Below are 22,588 nucleotides of genomic sequence, written 5' to 3'. Positions count from 1 at the left end.
GATAAGCTATGCATTAGCTCCTCTTGGTATCAAGTGAGAGAAAATCCCATTCAAACTGACTAAAACAAATAAAAATTACTAGTTCGTGTAATGAAAAGACAAATGGTGTTGGGCTTAAATGGGGCTTGACTCATCAACTCTCTCCACTTTCTGAATCTGTTCTCCCAAGTGTAGGCTTCACTTGTAGAGTTTATGTGACGGAAAGAGGGCTTCCCACAGCTCCAGATCTATTTCCACCCAGATGTAGGTCTAACAGAAAATTGGAGTTCTCTTCCATAACAGTATGTACAAGTCTTGGATGTGAGTTTCAGCGGCTTGGATTTGTCTGCAAGCTTATTCCTAAACTTTTCACAGCAGCCACAAGATGCCATATTGTAATCGATCAAGACTATGTGACTTGCTCAGCTCTGAGAACAAGGATGGAATCAGCACCTGCCACAGCAAGTGGACCAAGGTTGAGAGAATGGGTAAATCTTCAGAGGAAAGAAAAAAATCAGAGTTCTATAACCAGAAGGAGAAATTATTAAGAACAACAACAACAAATACTACAGAGGAATGAGCATGGTGTGAGGGGAGGAGCCACATATATTCTGACTTTTAGGATACATTCTATGAATTGGAACCAAGAAGTGAAACAGAGTTCAAATTCCTTCCTATGCTGAGAATCTGTGACTATGGAGATTTCCCTAAAACACACAGCTATATAAATGTTGGCAGCGTGAGCCAGTGCCTGAGTTCTTTCTGACTCTGTCAGATATGTTGGAGTGAGAACCAGATCTGCCCCTTACATGACCTTGGGTCTTAAAGCCTGTTTACATCTGTAATATAAGATAGTAACAGCCCCCACCTCATAAGGCTTTTTCAGAACTAAATATGATGTTTATTACAACACTAACATGTTGAGACGAGATCTCCAAATCTTAACAGTGTATGTCCTTATAACATCATCTTCCATTTCCTTTTCAGCTCACTGAAGTTAGGGTTCCTCCTCACCATACTAATTCAGTTTCTCTTACTAAGGCTCTAAATGATCTCTTAATGCCTAAGGCCAGTGGATAATTCTCACCCTGTATTTGATTTGACTTCTCTATAAAACTTTCTTGATCACTACTCCCTTCTTCTTGAAAGTCTTTAATCTATTTTCTTCCATTATTTTCTTTTTTATTTTCTATCTATAACATACTTTCTCCTCTGTATTATTCTCTAGATTCTCTTCCTCTGCCCACACCTTAGATTTTGGGTTTTCTGGGACCTTCTTTGTTCTTGTAGTAAGTATAGATTATAATCATGACTGACCATTGTCTTTTGAATAGCCTTTCTATGTTAGGAAAAATTCCCATATTTGAGTGGGAATTTTTCAGTGTAGTAGCTGGTCTCCTTTGCAATAAGGCTGTATGCACACAATCTTCATTTATCAGTCAGTTCAAACCATATGAGACTTCACTAGAAACCTGGTGTCCTTTAGTTAGTACCTGCTAGTTTCCCCATTTTCTCAAGCTCTAAGCAACTGTGAATCTGCTTTCCATTTCTAGAGATGTGCCTATTCTGTACCTTGCATATTAATGGAATCATAAAATATGTGAACTGACTTCTTTCACTGAGCATGTGTTCAAGGTTCATCCATGTTGTAGCCTACATCATACTTGATTCCTTTATATAACCAAAGAATATTCCATTGTATAGATGTGTTATATGTTGTTTATCCATATTGGCTAGTGGACATTTGGGTTAGGGCAATTTCTATTATTATCATTCCTATTTTATTTTAGAGATAAGGAAACTGAATCTGAGGGAAGTAACTTGACTGCTAGAAAGGGGCAGAACTGAGAGGCACACAAACCCAGGTGTATCTGATGCTTTCTCACTCGTAACCACAACACCACTGCTTCTTACCATGCTACACAGATTTGTAGAGCCCACACAAAAGTAGAAGGGGAAAGGCTAATACAATTCTTATTGGAGATCTTTTTAGGAGCATGGCGAGATTTATCCTGAAAAACAATGAGGTAAAACTATCCAAGAAATTTTTGAAAAACAAGCAATTTTTTATTTAAAAAATTTTTAATGATTATTTATTTTTGAGAGAGAGAGAGAGAGAGAGATGCAAGCAGGGGGGAGGGCAGAGAGAGAGAGACACACACACAGAATCTGAAGAAGGCTCCAGGCTCTGTGCTGTGGGGCTCAAACTCACAAACTGTGAGATCATGGCCTGAGCTAAAGTTGGATGTTTAACTGACTGAGCCACCCAGGTGCCCCCAAATAAGCAACTTTTTAAAATAAGGAAAGAGAGAGAGCTTAACTCTGTCAGGTTTTAAAACAATATAAATCTATAATAATTAAATATTAATAGATAATACTTACATAGCACTTTACTATAAGCCTCTGGGAACACTTCTAAGTGCTTTACATATATCACCTAATTTAATCATCACAACTGAGGTGTGTGTTCATTAGTCCCCATTTTGCAGACGAGAGAATTGAGGTGCTGTGAGTTTAAGTAACTTGGTCTACATTGTAGAGTTGGCAGGCAGTAGAGTTGGTATTTGCATTCAGGAAGTCTGACTCGAGATTTTGGGTTCTTAATCACTACCTTCCTAAGCCAACAAACAAACATAATCAAAGCAAACAAAGAAAAGAATGTTTATCCAACATCTGGGAGGAAGGCTATTTGCGTTTCAAAGTCACAAAAGATAACACAAAGCTAAACAGCAATATATTGAAGTACCAAAAAATTTATTCTGTATCCTAAACAAACTGAAATGAAATGGAAAACAACAGAGAGAAAGATAGTATTTATAGTATATATGGAAGACAAGAATCAATGCACATGAAAGTTAACAAGAAAAATATTAAAGGACCAAATGGAGAGGTAAAAAAAGGACATACATAGATGATGATATCCAAAAAGAAATACTTACTTGAGAAAAAATATTTAATCTCATTAATAATGGAAAAATGCAAATTACACCTATGATGATATTTTTCCTATCAAATAAGAAAAATATACAATATTGAAGAAGACTATCTAGTTTTGGCTAAGGTGTAATACACTGGTGTTCTCTAACATGCTGATAGAACCATATACTAGCAGAGCCTTTCTATCAATCATCTTGCAATATAAGCCAAGAACTTAAATATTCATATCACTTGATCTCTCCTGGGAATCCAGCCTAAGGAAAGAAGTAAACATACAGAAAAGGTTTATATGTTCAACAACATTCATAACAATTCAGACAAAAAAGTACTGGAAACCATTTAAACACCTAACGAGGAGGAAACTGAAACAAATCGATGATACATATTTTGCTGCTATTGAAACTACATTTATCCAAGAATGTAAAAAATTGGGAAAATATTCCTGTTACATTTTTAAATAAAAAAAGCCAAGATACAAATATATATTTATAGCAAAATGTGTATAATCACAACTATTAAAGAAATGACTTAGTGGAAGATGAAAGCGAATCACACCAAATAAACTATATAGTTACAGAATTTTTTTCTTTCCATCTTTTGTTATTTGCCAAATGTACTATAACATGCACTGATTAACTTTATAACTGGGAAAAAATTAAGTAAACCCTGCTTTTAAAAAACAGTTAATGGGTTGTGTTCTGTGTTGAGCTGAGTGATCCCAATTACTTGGGCCTCTCACTGACACAGCTATCTGACCCAGGGGAGTGGTGTGCGCATATCTCTTTGAAGTGCCAGCTCCAGAGATAATCCTCCATTGACCTGTGGGCCTGCTGATTTGCTAGCAACGCCAGATAAGGAATTTTAAACACAGAAAGAAACTACAGAGCCACTGGCTGGTCTGCATCAGGAGAGCCCAATCAGCGCTTTTTTGTTTCCTCTGGTCAGTGGCCCTGAAAGAAGGCGAGATTACACTGTGGCTTTTGCACTCTGTCCAGGACACCAGGCTCCACCACCTAAAGAGCTGAGGTGAACAGCTCTGGCAGCGGAGGAATGCCAGGCCGGAGAGATGGAGGAAAATGACACCCAGTGGTGAAGGAGTCAGATAAAATCTCCAAACAAAGATACTTGTTCTGGTTCACAGTTTCCTTGGTCTGAGAAGCAAATAGAAACCTCTAGGGAAGAGGGAATCCCATGTGGGTAGGAATTCCCTCGCCTGCCCAAGGGAAGGGTAAAGAGTGACTTCTTCCTCCTGTTCTTCTTTCTTTCATTTGCTAGTTTTTAATTGAGCACATAGGATTAACTCAAAAGTTAGCTTCTAGACTCATACAAGAGACAAACAAGCAGACAATTAGGTCCCATGCACAGAATGCTCTGGGGCATCTTCAGCTAATGAGGAAGGCTTTTTGGAGGAAGTTGACTCAAAAGTAAATCCTTAGGAGTTAGCCTGATGAAGGTGAATTGGGGTGGGAGAGAAGGATTTTCCAGGCTAAGGAAATGGCTAATACTTGCAAGCCAGAGAGGTAGAGAGCACTTGAGGAAGCATAACATTCCTGATATGGAAGATGGGAAAAAAAGGATATGGTTTCTCCCAATGCCCCTTAGATTGGGTTATGGAGAAGGGTAGGAGGTAAAAGAAGAAAAATTGATATGTGAAAACCTTCCTCTTAGTCTCAAAGCTTTGCCCTTTTTCATAGTCCCAGAGTATACTCTTCTTGGCTCTCCTGCCCCTTGTGCTGTTGTTTCAAGGTTGCAGAGAAAATGAAGGGAAAGAGGCAGCCCAAGTTTGAAGCCTGAGCTTGATATAGATGCTGTGACCATCACATAGAGATGACATTGAGCAGCCAGGCTGAAGGTGACTCCCGCTGCCCTTCAACAGCACACTGCAATCACTTTCAGTTCCAAGGGACCAGTGGTGGGGCAGGGATGTCATTTAGTCATTATGTATAGGTTTACTGCAGAGTGGGTATCCACTGATGTAATTAACAGCCTCATTGGGGACAGAATATACGCAAGCATGAATGGCATATATTTACTTGGTATGAGACATTATGGAGTCAGGGCATACAACAAAGACACGTATTTAGTCCTCATTATGTGTTAGGTACTATGTTGAAGTGATGGGGAGAAAAGATGAGAAAAAACTACCCTAAAGTAGATCAGGGTCTACCAACTTGTATATATATGTAGCAGAAGGAAAGTAAGATGGAAAATGGGCATTAAAATGCAATTTTAAAGTAAACGGTTAATTAGATAGATCCTTGGGCTCCCTGCCCCTTTTTGTAACTTGTATAAGAGTTGAATTGAATAACAGATAGATATCTCATAGCTCCTTCAGAGATGAGAAAACTCACAAAAAATACGGTATGATCAGAAAAGCATGGTCAGAGAGCCCTGAATGTGAACTTACCTTTCTAAGCCTCAGTCTAAACAGATAACCATAGCTGTGTGTAGCAGATAATATCTGTGGAATATCCAAAGACAATGTTTTCTTTTTGCTGTCAGATGCTCTCCTGGTTTTGTTAGGGGGCTGGGGGAGTGCTTAGCTTAGGTGATGGCTCAAGAGTGGTTTAAGGCAAAAATAGGCAAACTTTTCTACAAAAAGCCAGATAGTAAATATTTAGACTTTGCAGACCCGTGGCTCTGCCACAGCTCTGCTGTTGTTGCGTGAGAACAGCCAGAAACAATACATAAGTGAGTGGGTGTGGCTATGTTGCCGCAAAACTTAAGTTTTAAAAACAGGTAGTGGTCTAGATTTAGTTGTTGTTTGCCCATTCCTAGTCTAAGGCCACCCTGACAGTGCTATTCCCTATTTTCTTCACCTCCTGTGCAACTAAGGTATCCATGTGATACAGTTATGGCCAATGATACCTAAGTACAAGTCTCATGAGCAGGTTTCTAGGAAAGTTTCTTGCTTTCCTGATAAAATGGAGACAAATGTGGCCAGCCCTGTACTTTCCTCTCAATCTATCTTGAATGTAGATGTGATATCTGGAGCTGATGCAGTCATCTTGCCATCAAGAGATGACAAGCATAAGACTGAAGGTCAACTTGCTAATGTTAATGATACAGAAAAAGGAACTAGTTGTCATCACTAGATGTTATCACTGAGAAGTTGAGTCAATGCCAGCATCACCTACTACACTACTAAACCCATAGGTTTTTAAGTCACTGTGGTTAAATTTTCTGCATTTTGCAGTAAAATCTATTCTTAAGTAATTTCGATATATCACAGGCTTACTGTGAATATGAGATGGGATTAATATACAAATCACAAAGTAGGTGCTCAATGAATGATGATTCTCTTCACATTTCATTTCACAGAAAATTAATATAATTCTCTCTATGATGGGTATTGTTAACATTTTGCACAAGGTTCTTTTAAGATTAAATCACCTAGAGGGGCACCTGGGTGTCTCACGTGGTTATGAGTCTGAGTCTGACTCTTGGTTTCGGCTCAGGCATGATATTATGGTTGGTGAGCTCAAGCCCTGTGTTGGGCTCTGTGCTGACAAAGCAGAGCTTGTTTGGGATTCTCTCTCTCCCTCTCTCTCTCCCCCTCTCCTGCTCTCCCTTTCTGTCCTTCTCTCTTTCTCAAAATAAGTAAACTTAAAAAAAGGAATAAGTCACCTGTAATGGAATATTTATTCAGAGCCATCTCTGGTTTTACCCTAATTGTAATTTTCCAAGGCTTCTGAGAGACTAGGAAAGGGAAGGACTAGGAAGATTATCTAGGTTAGCAGAAGCCTGAGTATGAAAAGATCCCAAGTAATTGTTAAACAAATTGGAGAAACAATCCCCCTAGTAAAATGTTAATGAAAGTGTCCTTCTGTACCTCTTTCCTCAGCTGCTTGCCAATGTTCCTCATGCCTGCCTGCAACTGCCTTCAGATGTGAAGCTAGGAAGCATGCCAGGTGCCTGGAGCAGTGCTTGGCTTATAAGAGACCTTTCTTGATGCCATTCGATGCTCTCTTCCTCTCTTGCCCATGCCTTGCACCCTCATAGTCTCAGCTTGTTAAAGAATCAGACTCAGTAAGCCAGGGAGCCCCATGAAGAAGACACTTTGAGCCAGAAGGAGGAGGACAGGTCAGAGAATTAGTCCAGGGATTGGGAGCAAAAAGAAACAGAGGGTTAGAAATGTTAAGGGTCAGGGTGCCTGGGTGGCTCAGTAAGTTGAGTGTCCAACTCTTGATTTCAACTTAAGTCATGATCCCAGGGTTCTGGGATTGAGCCTTTTGTGGGGCTCCAAACTGGGCATGGAGCCTGCTTAAGATTCTCTCTTTCTCTCCCTCTACCCCTCTGCCTAACTCATGCTTTCTCTCTCTCTTTAAAATAAAAACAAATTAATAAAAAGAAAGAAATATTAAAGATCAAGCAATTCAGAAACAAGTTTCTGAGAAGCAAATGTCTGGAATCTCTTTCTCTTTCCCTTAAAATAATGCTATGTGTGTGTTGTGTGCATGGATTTGTGCCTCAGCTGTAAGTACCCATGCAGCCATTTTGCTACCCACCTGAGGATAGAGACAAATTAGGTACCCAATCAAGAAACCTGGTCCTTTGGCAGGACCCTGTAACTCTGATACACCTAGAACTCATCCTTACTCTGTGCTGCTTATTTTGTGAGATATATGCCATTTTCTTTTAATTATGTCCACTTGAGTGGGATTTTCTCTTGTGGCCAAGAGCATCCTAGCTACCATACTTGCCTAAGAGGAAATGCTCCCTCTTGTCTGTTTCTCTCACTAGCTCATGGCGGAACAGTAAATGTGCTGACGGCTGGAAGCAGGAGGAGAACATCTCCTTACTGAAGACTTTGTCTAAACAAAAATTCACCTTCATTGAGGAGATTTTAAAATCCTTTAGGAATTCCTATACTGCCAAACACCCTAAACTATCACTGATCTGGTACTTGCCCATGCCTTGCACCCTCACAGTCTCAGCTTGTTAAAGAATCAGACTCAGTAAGCCAGGGAGCCCCTGAGTTCAGAGAGGTTTGGGGATGACTGGGATATAGCTTCTGCCTGTGTTTAGTAGGCTAACTTCACTGAGCCACTCATTTATACTGTACTGCATCTGTCTTCATCTCTTCTACCAACTCAGAGAGTTCTTTCATGGTAAGTAACTTTCTGTAGCTCTGACAAAATTGGGCACTTAACAGTATGCAACATACTCATTAACTGATATTTTGAAGTGGTATTTTCATAAACGTATTCCAGAAATAAGAATGATTAGTAGTCATCTTAGACAGCTCCAGTCTGATTTAAGCTACCCATAGCAAAAATAATAATAATAATAATAATAATAATAATAATATCATGTCTACCTGGGAAATGTTTTTAAATTCAGCTAATCTTGAACTCATGGTTTATTCTTTCTCTCAGAGGACTATTTTCCCAGCAGTGAAGCTGGCCCCACAGGAGTACACTCTCAGTGTTTTTTTTCAGTCAGCATCTCACAATAGACATGGGTTTACCACTCTTTTTCTGAAATGTATAGACATTCCCTGTTATGCATCAATATCAGACATTGGCCTGTAACTGTGGGGCATTTTTCAAACACAGCAGGGTAAAATAAATACAAGTAGTAGGTAAGGAGAAACAAGAAAAAATAAAAGGTCAGTCTCGTTTAGACTTGTCTTCATTACAGCCTCTATGTGATGTACTGTGGTCATTTGATCCCAGCTGATTTTTTTCTACTAGTAAATAGTCCCAAATTGTCTTTTGTATGAATTACGTTATAAAAAATGTGTACTTTTACCAGAAAGAATGCTTAAACAAAAAAAGGTAGAATTTTAAAGGTGGTCTTAAAAAAAACAGCCATGGGGATCTTTTTATATGGAGATTCCCACCAACTTTAAGCAACTTTTAAAAATTTTTACAAATTTATTTCTTGCAAATAAAATATATATACTGTAGCAAGTACAAAGAAGACAGTAAGAATTATATATGTGCTCAAAATCCAAAGATAACTGTTTCTCTCTCTCTCTCTCTCTCTCTCACACACACACACACACACACACACACACACACACAAAGATGTATCTATTTAAGATCACATTGTTCATCATAAACGTTCTCCCAAACCACTAAGAATTTTTCATCAAGATTTGTAGATGATCTTTCATCTTATTTTTCAGTACATTATATCCTTCCCCTCAATTTTAGTTTAGAAGGCAAGACGCCCATGACATTTAAAAAGAACTTTTAGGTAAAAAGTATTCACAATCCTATTATTTTATACAGCTACCTTTTTTCCTACTCTTTCCCTTTCAGAGCCAAAGCTTTTTGTATTCTATTACATAATGAATACCTCTGAATTTGACCTTCTTCAGAAAATAGCTTATGGTAGTGGTTCTCAAAGTGTGTACCCTGGACCAGCAGCAGTGTCACTTGGGAAATACAAATTCTCAGACCTACTGAATCAGAAACTGAAGGCTGGGAGTGGATCTAGGGGGAGGGCCAACAGGGAAGGGGCAATCTGTAGGTTTCTTACAAGCTATTTCGGCAAGTCTGACGCTCACTAGAGTCTGAGAACCATTGTCCTATGGGATCGATAATTTGCAGAACACCCTTTGGGAAACAATTTGCAAAACTGCACTTCTGACCAATCTCTATTCTTCCTGGAAGGAGGATACAAATTGCTGGCTGTCACTGTTCCCTCAAGGGTAGAACAGGGATATTTGCTGCCTCCCAGGATAAGGATTAAGTAGAATAATTAGTAAAAGTGTTTTGTAAATTAGGTGGTAAAGTGATATATAGAAATCAGTTATCGTTATGGTGACCTTGAATTTAAGCTGAAAGATTTATAATACTAAGCTCTGGGAAAAGCCAAGTGGAATGTGGACACAGATGGTCCTTAACATTCACATATTCAAGTTTTATACAACTCGATTTTCGCACATTATACATGCCACCCCTAAAATGCCTTTCCCACACCAAGTGTGGAATTTCCTCCACTTGGAGTTTAATGAACAATTTGAGGTATCCCATGGCTGCACCACCTGCCAACCCACAACTCTGTTTTGGCAGGGTCACATCTTTTCCTATTTCACAGTTTTTGTGCATATTTTATTGCATTTGGCTATTAGTATTTACTAAGTAAACAGAAGAAAAACAGAAAGAGACACAGAACTCAGCCATGTTGAGTTTCTATTACATTTCTTTGTCAGTCTTAGGTTGTGATTGTATTTTTGTTAAAACATGTGTGGGATAGCCTCTCAAATATCTCCAACTTACACAAATTCGTATTTCCCTCAAGTTCTCCTCTGCTCCCTGAGTTACCTCTGCTTCCACTGGTCATTTGTTCTTCTTACTCCTTCTTAGTCTCAATGTCTGGAGATCCCAAATGCCTGGCAATCCCTCCTTGTCTAGTCATATTTTTATGATTTGGGGTCCTGGCGTGGGGTAGTTTCTGGGGCTCGTTTCCCCCAACAGGGCTCTCCCCTAAAAGGAAAAGTGGCTGTGATCTTCATTCAAGTGGACAGGGCCTTGACCAAGAGACTCACTCCAGCGACTTGGACATGGGGAAGACAGGCTGAAGACACCTACCCCTCTCTGCTTTCATCTCCTGCCCTCAGTGATAGGCATCATTGGACTTCAATGAATTTTTCACCTCAGCAAAGATGCCTTACATATTTTTCTCCTTAGAAATCCATTTTGGAATTTTTTTATTTATCTCTCTTAGCCCCCTACCACCCACTCATCATTATCCCTCTCCAGGTAGGAAGTTCACATTATTTGGAGGGATATTCTTTAGGGTTTTACTTGAGGTTCTAAGGCTGCTGCTGCTACTGGCTACTCAGTGGTGGTGGTGATGGTGGGGTCAGAGACATGACTGCCTTTGCTACTCTGAATGCTGTCTGTAATTAATTATTTTGTGATTAGTTATCCTGATAAATAATTATCTCAGGGCCCCCTACCGCTCTTGACTTACAGTCACCCTGACCCTGAGCCGGGAGTTTCCTTTAATTTTTTATCTTTCTCTCTGATCCAATCTAATTTTTTTTATAGATTTCTCTAGAATGGTAGTTTTCCAGTTATAGTGCCTGAACCAACGGCATCAGTGAAACCTGGGAACTTGTTAGAAATGAAAATTGTTTATCTGTAAGACTGCTAATGAGCATTCAGTTGTTTTGAGATTTTGACTATTACAAATAAAGCTGCTGTGAATCTTGTGCAGGTGTTTCTGTGGAGATATGTTTTCATTTCTATTGGGTAAAAACAAAGAAGTAGAATTATAGGACAAATCCAATCTGATACAATCCAAAAATTCTTCATAGTTATGATCCACTAATGGTACAGTGTTATGGATTTATTCTTTTTATGGCCGCCAGATAAAATACAGTAAGTCCAAAATATTCCATTTGGGACAAATTTTTACTAAAAATTATTCTTTGTTTTCTTGAAGCCCAAATTTAATGAGTATCCTGTATTTTTCAAAATAAAATTTTTTGCTATATTTGCCCACCTTAATTCCTTTTTATCATCATTTATGCTATTTTTTCTAGGTTGTTTTTTTTTTTTTTGAGAGACAGCTCGAGCAGAGGAGGGTCAGAGAGAGGGAGATACAGAATGTGAGGCAGGCTCCAGGCTCTGAACTGTCAGCACAGAGCCCAACGCGGGGCTCGAACCCACAAACCGTGAGATCATGCCCTGAGCCAAAGCTGGTCGCTTAACCGACTGAGCCACCCAGGCGCCCCCATGTATGCTATTTTAAGAGCTTTGGAAGACAGAAGAAACAAGATTTACTTGCATGATCATTTCACCATCTTAATGCAAGATAGAAATTTGGCAGAAAACTGATAGCCTCATAGTCCACTTATCAGTCTGATCGTTCCAATGCAAAATACCCGGCCCAAGCCAGTGAAAATTCACCATCGGAAAGTCCTTCTTCTGGGGCACCTGTGTGCTCAGTTGGTTGTGTTGGACTCTTAATTTTGGCTCAGGTCATGATCTTGCAGTTGTGAGATGGGGCCGGGGGAAGAGCTCCACACTGAGTGCGGAGGCTGCTTGGGATGCTCTCTCTCCCCTTTCTCTCTGCTCCTCTGCCCTCCTCAAAACAAAGAAATGAACTACAAAAAAAAAAAAAAGTCCTCCTTCCTAACATGAAATCAGTTTCTTATGTCTACAAAATAACATTTCAAATAGGCTAAGAACAGAATTGAGGCAAAAAATTACATTTGATATGAAATTTTATTGTCTGTATTTAATGTTTGTTTTTGAACACTTTTAATGATCACATATATTGTATAACATCCAGGCTTCTATTTTTAATCCAAGATAAAAACATTTATAACACATACTAGGGACTTTGTCACTTTTTTTTTTTTTTTTTAGCTCTTGAGGATAAAATTCCTCACAAAGCATGTGAGGCTATTGCTGGATTTTCATATATTAAACTTTTCATGTACATTTTCAGAAACTCATTAAACACAAAAATAGAACTGCCTCCAAAAAGATGTAATGGGCAGAAAAAAAATTAGATGTAACCATTAGACCCTTGGGCTAGAAAAAGAAATATCTGTGTGTTTTATTAGCTTTCTAGCAAGCTTAACCAATTTTGTTCCCTACTGTTTTCTTTTTGTTTTACCACATAAAACGTGCTGGTGTAGTTAGCTCTCCCTTAGCAGTTATGGATGTTATAAGATTATTATACATTCTGCCTATGAGTATTTTGGACTTGAGTTTCTTTGTCCTGTAATTTTTAAAGTATGGGCTCCTTCTACCCCACTGCTTTGGTACAATCTCTTGTGGTAAGCTGGTGGAAGGACACCACCCTGGCTATGAGGTTTCTGGCAGAACATCGTTCTTGTGCGGCTGTGGCTGCCACTAGCTTATTGCTGAGAAATCATGTCCAAGACCTATCCCCGGTTTGGGTTTTTCCTATGCATTAAATACTGTTAGTGGTTTAGTCCATTCATTGTTCCCATTTGAATAAAATAAAAACTCTTGTGCTACAGGATTTCTGGAGATGGTGGGAAAAGCTCTGGTCCAATAAATGCAGGTTGCTCTGCATAGAACAGATTTACTTCTGTTTTACTCAGCTGTTCTCTCAAGAGGCAAAAGAAATTCTATTTCTAAATGTTTCTTTGAATCTGGTAGAAACACCAAGGACAATGATAATAATAATCAGAACTTACTGTATACCAGGTTAAGTACTAGTATAAGAACTTAACATGTATATCTTGCTTGATAAGAGTCAGAATCACAGCCATATTATTCTTTAAGCCACAGCTACATGCCAGGTGCTTTATATACATTATTCTATCTCCACAACAACTTTTGTGCTTTTTTACTTATTTATTTTGAGAGAGTGAGAAAGAGAGTCTGCATGCATTTGCATTAGCAGGGGAGGGACAGAGAGAGAGAAGGAGAAAGAGAATCTCAATCAGGGTCCACACTGTCAGCATAGAGCCCAACATGGGGCTTGATCTCATGAACTGTGAGATCATGACTGAGCCAAAATCAAGAGCCTAACAGACTGAGCCACCCAAGTGTCCCTCCACAACTTTTTGAGAGAGGTAGAGATCAAGACGTGGAGGCACTGACAGCTATGAAGCATATCAAAGATTATTATATAGGTGGTAAATCACAGAACTGAGATTTAAAGGCATATTCTCAGGCCTTTTTCATATAATGTAATTGAATTGATTTTGATATTTAAAAAAGCACTTTGTCACATTACTTTATTTCACTTTGAAAAGAACTTCTGTGGGAAGAAAAGAAGATAGTATTATCTCAGTGTTAAAAGTAAGGAAAATGAGACACAAGAGGTGAGATGGCTTGCCCAACTTCACACATGAGTGGTAGAATTGGTCCACAGTCCTCACTTTCTGGCCACTAATGCAACATCTTTTCTGCTATTCACCCACCCTATGACTGGGTGAGTTCATGTTAAAAGAGCACAGTTTTAAATCCTTCCACTCAAAGCAAACCTTAAGAGGGTCATCATCCTTGAATTCCTAGTTCCCACACAGTCATTGTTTATACCTAGTCTAATCGTGGTAAGGAAATAGGCAGTTTAAATATCCAAGAACCCAGAGCACCTTAGTCTGTGCCAGCAAACACTGATCTTCAAAGATAGAATCTTCAACAGTTTTACATTCCAAACCACACTTCCCAATAAAAATGATCCTCCAAAGCAAGGTCCAAAGTAAGCTCCAGGCCTGGATCCCAGGCCATGAGTTCTATGGGAGGGTGTCATCCACAACCCACCAGAAATTTGGCATGTTGTTTGGACAACCCGTTTCCATCAAGCTGCCTTTGATGGCAAAGCCAGATGGGCTTCTCTGGGCACCAGCTGACCTCCTCCTCCTCACCTTCTCAGGGACCTACTCTTCTGTTACTCTTCTCCTCCAGCTTATAGTTCCCTGTACAAATGCTTCTCTTTGCCAAGAAGATACATTGACTCAAACGATCAGATAACTATGCTGATCATTTTTCTTGGCCAATCAGTGCTGTGTCACTTCAGGTCTCTAGAAAATTTCCTCCAACTACTTGACAGCCATATCCTCTTACACAGTTCTTAAAACCTAGATTCAGGTTGAGCCCAGATTCTAATTTCAAATCTTCACTGGCTCACACTTGGAATATGTCCTGTCTTCCATCTCCAGCTGGCCCACTATCATGCCCTTTCCTCTGGAACGAAGACTTCCCACATTCATCTCCACATTCCTCACACTTAGACTAGTGGAATTTATAGCTTGCTAACTCAGCCTTGCTCCAAAGAGCAGGCAAAGGGGAGTTTGGTTCAGGGCCTGCCTGCCAGGCAGAAAATAGCCCAAGTTCCATTTTTTAAACTTTTTGCCCAATTTTTCCTTCCTTTGCCCTCTTTCCCCATTTGAAAGATTTGCTTTCTAGAGGTCTCTGTTTAATGTTTTCAGCATCCAGCACTTGATCATTGCCTGGTTAAGGTTCAGCCAAAAAAAAAAAAAAAAAAAAAAGGCATACAGACGATTTGTGGAATTAGACCCTTTACCTTTTCCTGCTTCAAGCTATTCCTCAGAAATCCAGGAGGAGGTGTTTTGAAAGATGCATTGACTCTTGTAGGCCACCTCGGGTTATTAGGTAAGTCACTGCCTATAAAATGACCTGTGACATTGGGTAAATTCTACTCTGCTGCACTAAATGGTTGTATAGATGCCCCTAAGAGTTCACATGACTTCTTAGAGTTCTTGAAAGCAACTTAAACCAAGAAAGGACCTCACCAAGCCAGCATCCCCTCAGCCATTTCCTGTTTTACAGAAAGCAGACACTTGGACTCGTGTACTCATTCATTCAACAAACATTTTTTGTGCCCCTACTCAGGGCTAAGGATGAATTATGCTGAGGGTACATCAAGTAAACACAAAAATAACAATAATCCCTGCCTTCAGAGAGTGCTACAGCCTGAGGAAGGATTCAGGGCTCAAGCCCCATTTCTATTTTGAGTGGCTTGAGCCATCTTGACCAACTACTGAAGGCTGGAAAAGCATTGTCCCTCTCTTCTCATTTAATCCCTCATCCCCTTTGGCAGGGAGGTGAAATAGAGACAGACCAGTGCAAGTTTCTTGGCCTCCTAGTGTTCACCATTTCTTAACTTCTAGTTGTCTCAGTTACCTTGTCCATAAAATAGTAGGTTCTATTTCATGTCTACTTTGCAGGGGTGTTAAAATGATTAAGAATAACAGAAATAAAGTGTCTGGCATACAGTGAGTGCTTGAAAAACAATGGAAGCTAATTTAATAAGAAATGGAAAGAAATACAGTAGTTGCCTAATAAGTAGTAGCTATTAATATGGCAGTTCTTTGTCCTCAATCCAAAACTTGAAGGGCTAATGTACCAAGGTGAGGGTTAATGGATGTGGAGGATTATTTTCCCTGGCTCCTTTCTCATCCTGTACCATGCAAACCCTGTTTGTGCAATCCTTTCTGTTCTGTCCTAAGGAGCTCAGGGTGTGTCTGCTCCTCAGGCAGATCAAGTCCTACCTGCTGAAGCTTCCTGTGCAGCCAGGGGTCAAGCAGTTGGCAAAGTCAAGCCAGCCAGCTGCTGTGAAGTGATACTTCTGAAGGAAATCCTGGATCGGTCCTGCAAGGGAGCTGTAAGCTGCAGCCTGGATTAACCCAAGCTGTTCATCAGTGTGTCTCAGCTGCTCATCCTCCCGACTGGGCAGCTGGGCAAGAACTCCAGGACCGCCACTCCCCAGTGCCCAGAATGGCCAGAGGGAACAGTGAGGATTCCTGATCAGTTCATGCTCTCTTTCCCAGAAAAGGGATTAAGCGTGCCTTGACAAAGTTCACTCTTCCATCATTCTTTCCTGGGGGTGAAGTGGGTGAGAAAAGAGACCTGAACCATCCATTTCCTAAAATCTTTCAAATCGTTTAAAAATCCCTTCAAACTATTCCATTCTGCCTTCAATCATTGGATCTGAAAAAAACAATCTACTGCCATCAAACGTGTCTGTGTCCTTGGAAAGATGAGGATAATAATCCCAACCTTGAGTGTTGCAGTAAGAAGCCAGAGAAGGATTGTTTGTGAAAGCACTTACCAAGCTGGCTGGTACATGATGGGTACAGAATACATGCTAATATTGCCTTTTTCCTAATAATTTTGTAAGGCTACTGCACAGTGTGAGGACAACATGCCCATTTGTCTCTATCAGAACTCTCTCATTGTACATGAACAAAACCTGACCCAAAGTAGATTAGAAAAAAAATAAAAGGAATTCCCTGGTTCACTGAATTAGTAGGCATGGCTAGATCTGGAGGCTCAAAGGAGGTTCTCAGGGCTCATTTTCTGTCTCTTAGCTGGCTCTGTTTGCCTCTAATTCCTTTAGCTGTTGGCCTTATGCTCTCCTGTCACAAACAGCATCTCTACATGTGGGAAGGAAGACAGCTCTGGAAATCACCATCCAAAAGGAAAAGGCACACATTCTCTCCCAGTGTCCACATATTAAATCTCATGGCAAGACTTTGGCCTTTTGTGGGTCACATGCCCCTTCGTAGACCAGGAGTAAAAAAACTGTGACCCACAGGCCAAACCCAACTTACTTCCTGCTTTTGGACAGGATGCAAGCTAAGAATGATTTTGTCACTTTTTAAGAAGTTTACTTATTTAGTTTTAGAGAGAGAGAGAAAGAAAGAGAACAAGCTCAAGTGGTTAGAGGGGCCAAGATAGAGGGAGAGAAAGTCCCAAGAAGGCTCCACACTGTCAGCACAGAGCCCGATGCAGGGCTCGATCCCACAACTGTGAGATCATTACCTGAGCCAAAACCAAAAGTCAGACACCCAACCAGCTGAGCCACCTAGGCACCCCTGTACTAGTTTCTTTAATCTTTATATTAACTTTTATCATCCCCATGTGATAAAATTACTAAAGCACAGAAAGGTTAAGGAATCTGTGCAAAGAGACACAGCTAATAAGTGGTAGAGGTGAGGTTTGAACCAAACCATTTGGCTCCAGAGGTCACCGTTTGGCTACTGTCTGGCTTTGTTCTGGTGAAACAATGTGAGATGGGAGCAGAATGGTTCTGTGGGTAAAAAGAAAAGAGGGTGCTGCGGAAAAGAAGCAACAAATATCAGACCAACGTCGGTTTTAAAAAACTTTGTATTTAACTTCTTAGAACCTTAGATTTTGTTTTTATTTGGTTTCATTTTGATCTAGTGTGAAGTAGCCAAGATCTACCCTTTGTGGTGGTAGTAGTGGTGTTGGCTAACATTCATGGAGCATTTACTTTAGACTAATCCTAGCCTAGGTGTGTTGTCTCACTGAGGAAGCCAAAGCTCTGAAAGGTTATACAGACTGCCCAGAAGTACATGTGAAGCAGTGCCAGGTCTCTGACGGGAAGCCAGGTCTGTCTGACTCAAGCGCCTGGGCACATAACCATTACACCACACTGCCTCCCATCTGTGAGGATGCAGAGATGACTTTCAAATGGGTACAGTAGACAGCCTGACACATTGTAGGCAGTCAGTTCAGGTTAGCTTCTTTTCTTCCTCTTTCCTGACTTTTCCTAGTCACATAATGGAGATGTATATGAGCATGGAACGCATACATATTCTTGAAGAGTCCTTTTGAAGAATGCTTTAAGTAAAATTAAAAAAAAATCTCCCTTTAATCAGTCTTCCTGTCAAAAAGGCAGAGCAAAAATAGTAAAGGTTCAGAGAAGGGCAGTGAAAATAATTTGTGGCATGCATGGCAGAAGAGGCATTCCAAACCCTGGGATCATTCCATTTGGAAAGGAAAGCTCCCAGAGGCACAGTGTTTACAGTATCACAAGCTGACGACAGGTAGAGGAAAGATTAATCAGGACCTGGTATTTACTTTTGCCCCCAAAATACAAGGTCCAGACTGTTTAACGAATTGTATAATAGCCGTGTCACCTTCCACTTTGGAACACTATCAAAGTGAGCTTTACCCTCCCTTCCTACTGGCCGTGATGCCAAGCCACACCTCCAGTCCCGATCAGTACACAAGACACTGCACTCTACAGGTTGTTCAGAAAGCGAGATTTCTAGCTGGAAGGTGTGTTGCGGCCATGCAGACCAGTGTCCTCTGTTATACATGAAATGGAAGCCCCAGGAAGGTGAAATGGTGTGTCCAAATTTGCAGGGTGAGCTCACCGCATATCTAGATTTAGCTTGGCCTTGTGGTCAGAGGAACTGGATTGAGATTCTGACTAGACCTAAATGACCTTTGGGAGACTCAGTCTCCTCATTTTTAACACGGGTGGAAGATCAAATAATGAGAGCAGCCTAATGCTGGGTTCAGTGTATTGTGGCTTTACTGCTCAGTTCATCATATTCCCCCCTGTCCTTCTGCTCCTTGGAATCGCCTTACGAAGGAAAAGAGTGCAATACTGGATTGTTGGGGAAAAAAAAAAAATGGAAGATGCAACACCCCCTCCCCCTGTTCACTTCCCCCCACCAACAATGAAATCCAAACTTCAAAGGAAACTAACTTGCAAATGGTCAATGCTAGAGGCTAGAGGCCTTTCCCCCAGTGCAACCCTGTGGTCAGATACTGGCCAGGTCAATCCTTGAACAATTTGGTTGCCATCCAAGTCTGTTTTCAGTGGGGAATAAAGTTCATGTTTTGGAGGCAGTATCCTTGACTTTTTTATCCTGTTATTCAAATATTTCCTAATAATCTTCAGCATTTATACACTCAAGAGACCTTGAAGGAAAAGGATGCAGGGCTCCAGTCTTTTTTCCTTCCTTTTGCTAATGAATAGATGTTTTCTTTCTGAATTCACTGGCCCTATCACCCTATTTTTTTTTTCCACACTCAACCCTACAAGCAAAAGGTCAAATAGCAAATGGGAAACTGCAAGTTACCAAGTTTAGGTATGGATTTAGTTCTATGAGTGCCTTTTCAACATAAAAAACCTAAGTAAAGAGGAATTGAAATTTTAGCAAATACATACATAACACATAAATTCATTGGAATAAGTGTGGGTGTTTCTGGTGCCACCTATTGGTCATACTGTAAGACTAAATTATATGCAGTACTGTAGATAATGAAAATGATTATCAAATGAAATTTATGCTGTAGCAGTAACAGCTACATATTTCAACAGGCCAGCTGAATGTGGAAATAGGGTGACTGTTGCTTGAACATCATCTTTAGTCACAGTTACTTGGAAGGGTAAGACTATTTTTTGCCTTGGTTTACTCACCAATTACATGCATAGAGAGAAACACATAATGAGGCATAATCTCTGGGAACTCTGAGATTAATGAACCAATACTCAGATTCAAATGATTTTTGTGTCTTGTGATTCAGAACTGGTGCTGGTGCCCTGCCCAGATCCCTTTACCAGCAAGTGCACCAAGCAGTTTCCCTGAGCTGCTGGGAAGTTGGCTAATAACAATGCATAGCTACCGCCTTCTCTGGAGAATTGCCCTTGGCTAAGAGGGAGCCACCTTGACCAGAAGGCTACGTGCTTGCACACACATGCATGTGGCCTCCACAGCCAGCGGCCAATAACTGGCTGTCGTGGAGGTACAAAAGGCCAGGCCTTCTAACCTTAATGTGAAACTAACGCTGCCATGCAATTGGTTGTTCCAGAGTTCCCCACGGGATCAAGCTGAAGCCAAATTCTTATTTAGCCCCCTTTCCCTGTCCTGTGTGGTTTCTCCTTGAAAATACTCCATAAATCACTTGAACACGACTCATCTCAGGCTCGGCTTCCAACTATCCCATGGAAAGACATATCAGTAAATGATGGAAGCCATGGAAGCAAAATAGTCCTTTGGGTCTTTGAACGTGACTTTCCCAATATGCTTGAATAGCTAAACAAAGCAAGTCTTCTAAGTAGGCATCAGGGCCCAGTGATACTGCTCTGTGGGACCAAAGACTTGTGTGATGATAAAAAATATATCCTTGAAATGGCACGATGCCTGCCTTTTCTGAGAAATGCATTTAGTTTCAAAATAGTACATCCGTGCTGGCATTAGACCTAGTGCTCCCAGGGGCAATGAAGAATGACCTGGAATTGGAGGCCTTGAGGCCTTACACATCTCTTCATCTTCTCGAGAAGCCAGGGCTTTCTGGATTATGCCAAAGGAGAACACTGGGGAAACGAGAAAGCTCTGCAGAGGATAGTTTGGAACTCTCCTGAGGATGGCTGGTTGACTAAGCTGGGGTTTTGGTTGTAGATGTTCCTGCTGGTTCTCCAGAAGTGGCAGTGCCAAGTAAGATGCTAGAAGTTTTGGGTCAAGTCAGGCCTGGGTTTGAATTCTTCTCCTTACTAACTCAGTTCCCTCATCCACAGAAAGGGGACCATAATATTTACCCCCCAAACTTTTGGGGGAGTTTAGAAATAGTGTCAGTTTAGCACCTGGTATACATTAGCCAGTGGAAGAAAGGCAGCTATTTTTCTGCACTAGAGCAGAAGCATCTACTGATCAGCCTGGCCTCTCACTAATAAAGGTCATATTTTTGCCTTATTTTTTTATACACTTGTTTTGAACCTGGTGGAGAAAAGGTTGGTGTTCATTTAGTGCTCTGTTGAGACCTCCAAAAAGATATTTTAATTTTTTTATTAATCCTCAGATGAGAATGATCCTTACTTGGTGAAAACCAATGAAAGGGTCTAATATAAGGTCATCCTGTGTGGTTGAGAAGATTATACAGTGTTCAGATGTGCCCCACTGTATGTAAGCAGGGCTAAAATCTAGCCTTCTTTCCTTCACCAAGCCATGAACCCCACAGGTAGTGTCTACCTACAGGTAGGTGATCACTTTACTAATTCTCACAGAAAAGGGGCTAGAAGCAGACCTGACATTGTGCAAGCCCTTTTTTCAGGGTTAAGATCCTTCCTGGGGCAGAGGGGAACATGAGGACCTCCTGAAGAGACCTAAGCATCATGCTCTCTACACCCACTTTGTCCCACCTACATGCCCAGTCCTCACAAATAAAGCCTGACAGAGATATTTTAGGCCATAGTAATTATCTGCCAGGGGACTCCTCAAAATATGGTGCCAATTTAGATGTCTCCATACCATAATATTCAAGGTAGGATCTGAAAAATTACCAACTTTCATCACCTGGGGTACTTGATAAAAAAACATAACTTCCTGAGCCACACACCTGGCCTTCTAGATTCTATAATCTCTAGAAGTTAAATTACGGAAAAGATGTTGAAGTATTATTAATACTTCCTCACAGGCTTGCTGACCATAAAGAAGGCTTCCTCGGTCAAGGATTCCTTCATCCACAAACTCTATAGAAGAGTCATGGTGAAGAGTTGAATGTTCCCTAGAGAGAATCTTCCTCTTGAAAGAAGCCCAAGGATACAAAAGCCATGGACTTCCTTTCCCTTGATAACCTCCTTCCGTTCTACATCCCATTCCCCCAACACACACATAATGTTATCTCTCATAGGGATCCTCCTCCTCTCTCCCTTTCTTGTTCCTGGTCTGTAGTGTATAAACATATCCTCCAGCAGGCAGAGGCAGCTTTGTGATGGCTATCTTTAAATTTCTTTAACATTTGTGTTTACTTTTTAGAATCCTATCTAGCATTTTCAATTGCTCTTCCTAGGACCCTGGGTTACCCAACATTCCAAGCAATCCAACTTTGTCCTCAGTAGCAATCCTAACATTCAGGGAATGCCCACATCCAGATGATGGATTGTTAAGTTAATGATATCTTCAACTTAGCACGATAGTAATAAGTAACTTATATAATAGTAGTTACTATATAAGCACATCACTGTCAACATAAGGTTTGCCAATCAGAGAACCAAACTGAACTGTCCTATAACCAACAACCACACTATGAGGTATGCATCTAGAATTGTATCAAGTTTACTTTGTATGGTTCATACGTAATTACTTCCAAGTGAGCATTAAGGAAGAACTAACTCATTAAAAGATATAGCCCAAGAAACATTCAACACCGATGCTAGGATCTAGCAGTAGAGATACATCAAACATGTCTTAATCTTCACAAAAGTCACAGTCTAGTGGAAGAATGCCTATGGAAGCATTCTGTGATGAACATAAGACTATACCATTTAAAGGATTATCATTAAGGAGAGAGTCTTACCCTAGAACTTAGATGCTGAGAAGAAAAGTAATATTTACTGACCACCATTGAAGTTTCACAAAAATCCTACTGGTATGACTGCTAGGTCAGTTATGATGCCTCCAGGTGCAAGAAATGTATTATCTCACTTAACCACAAGTGCAGAT

The sequence above is a fragment of the Suricata suricatta genome, chromosome 11 (assembly GCF_006229205.1).
Source record: "Suricata suricatta isolate VVHF042 chromosome 11, meerkat_22Aug2017_6uvM2_HiC, whole genome shotgun sequence".
NCBI classification, from domain to species: Eukaryota; Metazoa; Chordata; class Mammalia; order Carnivora; family Herpestidae; genus Suricata; species Suricata suricatta.
The sequence above is the reverse complement of the archived record's forward strand: the minus strand, read 5'-3'. Positions refer to the sequence as shown.